General features: G+C 43.3%; 1 protein-coding gene across 1 annotated transcript in view; it reads left to right on the top strand.

Annotated features, from left to right (window-relative positions):
• Positions 1-5,932: 5,932 nt before the first annotated feature.
• SLC35F3 (solute carrier family 35 member F3) overlaps positions 5,933-7,504 on the top strand; it is a 411,193-nt gene continuing 409,621 nt past the window's right edge. The window contains exons 1-2 of the mRNA XM_040464938.1: positions 5,933-5,982; positions 6,918-7,102. The gene's annotated coding sequence lies outside the window, so the exon portion shown is untranslated. The remainder of the gene's footprint in view (positions 5,983-6,917; positions 7,103-7,504) is intronic.

The following is a 7,504-nucleotide window of genomic DNA, read 5'->3' as shown; positions in this document are numbered from 1 at the left end:
GTGTGTGTGTGTGTGTGTGTGTGTGTGTGTGTGTGTGTGTGTGTGTGTTTGACATTTTATTCATTCATTCATCTGTTGATGGACACTTAGGCGGTTTCTGTGCCTTGGACATTGTAAATAATGCTACAATGAACATGGTGAAGATATTCCTTTGACATGGTGATTTTGTTTCCTTCAGATACATACACAGAAGTGAAATTTCTGGATCATATGGGAGTTCTATTTAAAAAAAATTTTTTTTTTGAGGAACCTCTGTACTGATTTTGAAAATGGCCACCCCAATTTGTGTTCCTACCAACAATGCACAAAACACCTGTGTACCACCCCCTCCCAGCACTTGTTATCTCTTGTCTTTTTCATGATAGTCTTTGTGACAAGCGTGAGGTGATACAAGTGTGGTTGTGGTTTACATTTCCCTGATGAGTAGTGATGTTGAGGGTCTTTTCATCTGTGTGTTATCCATTTGACTATCTTCTTTGGGAAAATGTCTCTCTTCTGGTTCTTTGTCCATTTTTAGGTGGATTCTTTATGTTGTTGCTATTGAGTTGTATGCATTCTTCATATATTTTGGATTTGAACCCCTTATCAGATACATGATTTGCAAATGTCTTCTTCCATTCCATAGGTTGCCTTTTTACTTTGTTGATTATTTATTTTGCTGGGCAGAGGCTTTTTGCTCTGATGTAATCCCACTTTTTAAAAAAATTTTGTTGCTTGTGCTTTAAATGTTATATCCAAAAACTCATTGCCAAGACCCATGACAAGATGCTTTAACTCTGTGTTTTCTCCTAAGAGTTTTATGGGTTTTTTTAAACATTTTTAAACATTTATTTATTATTGAGAGACAGAGTCAGAGCATGAGCAGAGGAGGGGCAGAGAGAGGGGGAGACACAGAATCCGAAGCAAGCTCCAGGCTCTGAGCTGTCAGCACAGAGCCCCACACAGGGCTTGAAGTCACAAACTGCGAGAGCATGACCTGAGCCAAAGTCGGATGCCCAACTGACTGAGCCACCCAGGCGTCCCAAGAGTTTTATGGTTTTAAGTCTTACAGTTAAGTCTTTAATCCATTAGCACCTGAAGTGATTCTGAAAAATTTACATTTTTAGAGCAACCAGTATAGAGATTTTTTTTTGGAAATATTTCCACTATTGCTTTTTGTGATGCTGGATGTTCTTGAATATTCCAAACAGAACTTGTGTCAGGATCTCACTTTTATGCTTAGAGTAGCCCAAATTCCTTTATACACCGCTTTGTAGATGATGTTTTGCAGACCGATTTAAGCCAGTGAGTTCATGCACAGGCCTTGGGCTCTTTGGATGGATGGAGTTCACAAATGAATTTTTTACATCAGTATATGGGAAGGTAGTTACCCATGACCTAGCCATCAGATTACGATAGAAACATGTTATATCACATTACACCATCCATGCACATAACTATTAACCCAACAACTTTTGTCAGCATGTGTTCAGAAAACAAAAAAGTTTATATAGGCTGTTCTCTAAGTTAGACAAAATTTTAGCATTCTGTTTTTTTTAGGTGCTCTGACCACACCTGACAATCGCTCCAAGCACAGGGACTGTATTCTAGAGCAGGATTCCATTACCCTTATAGTTAGTTGCCTCAGGCAACTATAAATCCTTACACATACACGCTGGCTGGAAAAAGGGTGGCAACTTTGGATACCATCTCTAAGGATAAACGTTTGTTGGTTCACAGCCCTGGGAGTTCCCTGGGTGAAATCTGAAACTGATCCCAATACACAGAGGGCAAGGAGAGACTGAAGAAAGAGGCAGATTACTCCGGATTGGGGCCTGTCTTGGGTGGCCTCAAGATGAGGACATTTTTTTCACCTACCCATCAGAATCTTAAAAGTTTATATAGAGGCCTTAACTGGGTTCAGTAATGCACACTATCCAGATGGTCTCAACACCCGACTGTCTCAAGACTGCATCCTTGAAACAGCTCCTACTGTGTGGGAACAGTGAGTAGAACGTATATTCAGGGGGAGGAGCCTGGGTCCGGCTCACTGGTCTGCTGGCAGTCACATCTTCTCAATGACCTCCTCCAACAAGGTTACGAATCCTGTGTCACCTGTTATGCAAAGGTGGAGAGGATCTCTGAAACAGTGGATCTGATCCAGATGTCCTGAATTGCTATAATTCCCCTATGGGAGCCCATTCCTAACCCTCCCTTGTCAGGCCATCGAACAAGCAAGTGATTTCATCAATCGTAACCCACTTCTGATACTTACCGTGCCCCAAAGCAGAGCTCCAGGCGTTGATTGACGTGTGGGCAGTAGGAGAGCCTGTGTTGGTTATTTCTGCATGTGGTCTTTATTGTATGAGGCTGGCTAGCCACACCTGATTGGAAGAGTAGGTTGCTGGTACTAACATCTCCAAGGGACTCTACATGCAGTATCACACCACCCCTGCTGAAGTATTTAATATCAGGTACGGACATCAGAACAGGATTTAAAGAGGCTGCCTGTGGAGGTGAGAGGTGCCCCATAGTACTCGGTGAGGTGGGGGCAGGGATTGCAATGGCTGACAGAGTCACTATCCCAAACATCCCAAGACGTTATGGCCCTGACTACATCTGACAGATGTAAATGTCATAGAAGTGACAAATAATTGTCCCTGCTAACATTTATTGAGCACTAAAGCCTGTGCTAAATTCTTAACACACTTGACCTTAGTTAACTTAAAAAAATTTTTTTAAATGTTTTTATTTTTGAGAAAGAGAGAGAGAGAGAGAGAGACAGAAAGCGAATGAGGGAGGGGCAGAGAGAGAGAGAGGGAGACACAGGATCCGAAGCAGGCTCCAGGCTCTGAGCAGTCAGCACAGCTGTCGAGCCCGATATGGGGCTCGAACTCGTGAACTGCGAGATCATGCCCTGAGCTGAAGTTGGATGCTTAACCGACGGGGCCACCCAGGTGCCCGTATTTAACCTTTACAGTAACTGTTTGAGGGTGGTGTGAGAAAATGAGGTTTAGAGACGTGAACTACATTTTGCAAGGCTATCTGGTGAGTGGAGAAGCCAGTATTTAAGTCCTTTTATCTGATTTCAAACCCCATGCTATTTATTTAAAAGGAGTGGGGGCGGGGAGGGGTACAGTGTGGAGCTTAGCAACTGTGTATGTAACATGACGTAGAGATTTTAGGCAACATGAACCTGGATATGAGTCAGCAGTTTGATGTGGCTGTCAAAGAAAATGGTTCAACCTGGAGCCCCATTGCTAATAATAAAGCTCATGTCTCTGAAGTCCTGGCCCTGGTCACGTGCTAGGTACTTGACACGTATTAACTCATTTTCTGTCTTCACCACAAGCTCACCAGGGTCATCTCTTTCATACAGATAATGGGAACGGAGGCTCAAAAATGTTAAAGACCTTGCCTAGAATTACAGCCGCCAGAATGTGATAATTAAAGGGGGGAGTGGCCTCTGTCGTCTTCTAACTATGCCTAGACCTTCAACGTGTCTGTAAAAGCAAGGTGGGGGATTCTGAGTTCACGAAACTTCAGTCATTGTTTACACTGTTCTCTCAAACAGCGTGCCAACGGCGTCCCCCTGGGGAAGTCAGTGAGGTGGAGGGTTCCCATGCCCACACTGAGAAGTGACTCTGAGTTCAGCATTTGTAAACAACGATCTTGAGTGGCTTTGACTTCAGGCGGTCCTCTGAGGATGCTCTAGAAACACCAGGTGAAGTGTTTTTCATGGCAGTCCAAGTCTTGCTGAAGAGGAGATATTTCAGATGTAAGAAATAAAGACTTGTCCTACAGTCTCGGAAGGGATTAAGAAGAGAACTTACACACATACTCATACGGTGGGGGGGCGGGGAGACAGAGGGAGGGAGGGAGAGAGAGAGGGAGGGAGAGGAAACATGTTCCTAAGGCTCTCACAAAAGAAAGGGTAAAAATTATGTACAATTATGGAGGATATTAATTTTTATTTATATACCTAAGTATTTCCTGGTATTTTTATTTATAATGGCTTTGTTGTTTTTATGATAACAGCCATAAGAATAATATATATATTAAAAGTAATATTTTAGGGGAATATTGTGACCCTGGAAAGCTGCATAAGTTTTTTAAGTAAATAGACTATCTTTTAGGGCCATTTTAGGTTCACAACAAAATTGAGGTGAAAGTACGGAGAGTTTTCAACTACCTCCAACCCCCACGTATACATATAGCCTCCCCACCAACATCAACATCCTGCATGATTGTAGTATGCTTCTTTCAACCAATGAACCAACACTGACACATCATTTTTTGCCAAAGTCTATAATTTATATTAGGGTTCACTCTTGTGGACCTATGGATCCAACCTATGGATTTTGACAAACGTATAATGATACTCATCCGCCATTGTAGTATCATACAGAATAGTTTCACTGACATAAAAAATCTCCTGTGCTCACCCATTCATTCCTCCTCCTCTCCCTCCCACTACCACTCTCCACACCAGGAACCTCTGGTAACCACTGATCGTTTTAGTGTCTCCATAGCTTTGCCTCTTCTACAGCGTCGTAGGGTTGGAATCATACAGAATATCACCTTTCAGAGAAGTTTCTTTCACTTGACAATATACATTTAAGGTTCCTCCGTGTCCTCTCATGACTTGATAGTTCATTAATTTTTATCACCGAATAATCCACCATTGTACCGATGTATCACAGTGTTTGCCTACTGGGGGTCTTCTTGGTTGTTTCCCTGCTTTGGCAATTATTAATAAATATGCTGTAAATATTTGTGTGCAGGTTTTGTGTGGACATATGTTTTCAGTCTAATTTAGAAATACACCAAAGTGTGTGATTGCTGGATCTTTTGGTGGGAGTATATTTGGTTTCATAAGAAACTGCAAAACTGTCTTCCAAAATGGCTGTGCCATTTTGCATTTCTGCCATCAGTGAATGAGAGTTCCTACTGTTCCACATACTCATCAGCATTTGGGGGTGTCAGAGTTTTGGACTGTGTCCACTGTCGTAGGTATGCAGTATTATCTCACTTTTTTTTTTTTTTTTTTGAGAGAGAATGAGCTAGGGAGAGGGGCAGAGGGAGAGAGAGAGAGAGAGAGAGAGAGAGAGAAAGAGAGAGAGAGAATCCCAAGCAGGCTTCCATGCACAGCACAGAGCCCAACACAGGGCTTGATCCCACAACGCTGGGATCATGACCTGAGCCAAAAATGAAGAGTCAGACGCTTACTGACTGAGCCACCCAGGCGCCCCTCACTCATTGTTTTAAACTGTAATTCTGCAATGACATATGGATGTTGAGCATCATTTCATAAGCTTGTTGGCCATCTGTGTATCATCTCTGGTGACATGTCTGTTCAGATATTTTGCCAATTTTCAAATTGGGTCGTTCATTTTCTTTCTTTTTTGTTTTGATTTTTTAAAAATGTTTTTATTTTCATTTTTGAGGGGGGGGCAGGGGCAGAGAGAGAGAGAGGGAGACACAGAATCTGAAGGAGGCTCCAGGCTCTGAGCTGTCAGCACAGCAGCCTGACGCGGGGATCAAATCCATGAGCTGTGAGATCATGACCTGAGCTGAAGCTGGACGCCCAACAGACTGAGCCACCCAGGCGCCCCTAGGTTGTTCATTTTCTTATTGTTGACTTTCAAGTGTTCTTATTTGGGATAATAACCCTTCATATGATATGTATTTTGCACATATTTTCTGCCTGTCTGTGACTTGTCATCTCATTCTCTCGACAGTGTCTTTTGGAGAGCAGTTTTTAATTTTAATGAGGTCTAAATTATTAACATTTTTTTTTTCATGGATAATGCCTTTGATTTTGTATTTAAAAAGTCATCACCAAACCCAAGGCTGTCTGGATCTTCTCTGATGTTGTCTTCTAAGAATTTTATGATTTTCCAATTTATATTTAGGCTTATGATCATTGTTTTTCATGTGGATGTCCAGTTGTCTTGCTCCATGAAATTGACGTGGCCTTTTCCTCAAAGATCACTTGGCAAAGTGAGTGTTTCTGAGCTCTGTATGTTGTTCTACTTATCCCTTTGCCTCAGCCCTCCAACTTTGTTCTTCTCCAGTATTTTGTTGGCTAGTCTGGGTCTTTTGCCTTTCCATATAAAGTTTAGAATCATTTTGCTAACAGCCACAACATAACTTACTGAGAGACTGATTGGGGTTACTTAGAATCTGTACATCAAGTTGGAAAGAACCGACATAACATTGAGTATTCCCAGTGATGGACACGGGCTATCTTTTATTTAGGCCTTCTTTGATTTCTTTCATCAGAGCTTTGTAACCTTCCTCATGAAAAAGCATTTCTTTATTCCGTGTGCCAATGTAGGTGGTATTATAACTATCAAATTCCATTTGTTCCTTATTGATATACAGGAAGTTGATTGACTTTTGTACATTAATCTTGTATCATTCAACCTTGCCATAACCAATATTTGTTTCAGTTTAATTTTTGGTCGACTTTTGAAGTTTTATATATACATGATCATGTCACCTGTGAACAAAGACAATTTTATTTCCTCCTTCCCAATAGATACACGTTTTAATGTCCTTTTCTTATCAAATTGCATGAGCTAGGATTTGCAGTAGATATCGAAAAGGAGTGCGAAGAGACAGACATCCTTGCCTTGCTCCTGGTCTTAGAGAGGAAGCTTCTAGTTTCTTTCCATGAAGTACCATGTTAGCTGTAGGTATTTGTAGATGTCCTTTATTAATTTAAGCAAGTTCCCCCTCTCCTCCTAGTTTGCTGAGACACAATAGAATTTTAATATAAAACACGGTACAATAAGTAGTGTATATAATCTGATTCTGATTTTGTGCGAATGTATTTGACATGGGGGGACCTGGTTGGCTGGATAATGAGAATTTTCTTTACACATTTCTGTATTTTCTCACTTTGCCCCGATGAACCTATGTTTTATAAACAGAAAACTGACATTATGGAAAGTGATGTGTTCGGAAGAGAATGACCGGCCGACAGAAAAACGGACAGAGACGAAGGAACATGGAAAAATCCGTGGAGAGAGCAGGGGTTTAGTAATTGCGTCACCGTCACCGAGGAGAACACAAGCTCTCTGAGGGCCAGGCCGGCCTGAACTAACCCCGCAGCGTCGTAAGTCATCTCACCTGCGCCTCGGCCTCGCTTGGGAAATGCTATTTAGTTCTTTGGCATCCCCAGCGTGGTCTTTGTGGAGACGGAGCCGGGTCTCTTGTCTTTCCGAGTAGTTTGCCTGGTGTTTTAGGACGAGGGAAAGGAGACCGGGAGCGGTTGGCGGGCGCGAACCGGGGCAGGGAAGGGGGAGCGGGGGGGGGGGGAGCCCACAAGTCACGGGAGAGGGGAGGGAGAGGGGAGGACGAGCGCGCCCCAGCCCGAGGCTGCCGGGCGGAGCGCGGAGGCCGGGATCGGCTCCGGAACCCCGCGCACACCCCGGCGGGCGGGAAGGGGGCGCAGCAGCGCCCCCGCCTGGCCGCGCCGCTCCCGGGCCGGGCGCATCCCGCCGCCCGGGTGCCTCGA

The sequence above is a fragment of the Herpailurus yagouaroundi genome, unplaced genomic scaffold (genome assembly GCF_014898765.1).
Source record: "Herpailurus yagouaroundi ecotype Mexico unplaced genomic scaffold, PumYag 530, whole genome shotgun sequence".
Classification (NCBI taxonomy): Eukaryota; Metazoa; Chordata; class Mammalia; order Carnivora; family Felidae; genus Herpailurus; species Herpailurus yagouaroundi.
Note: the sequence above shows the minus strand (reverse complement) of the source record. Positions and strands in the feature narration are given on the sequence as shown.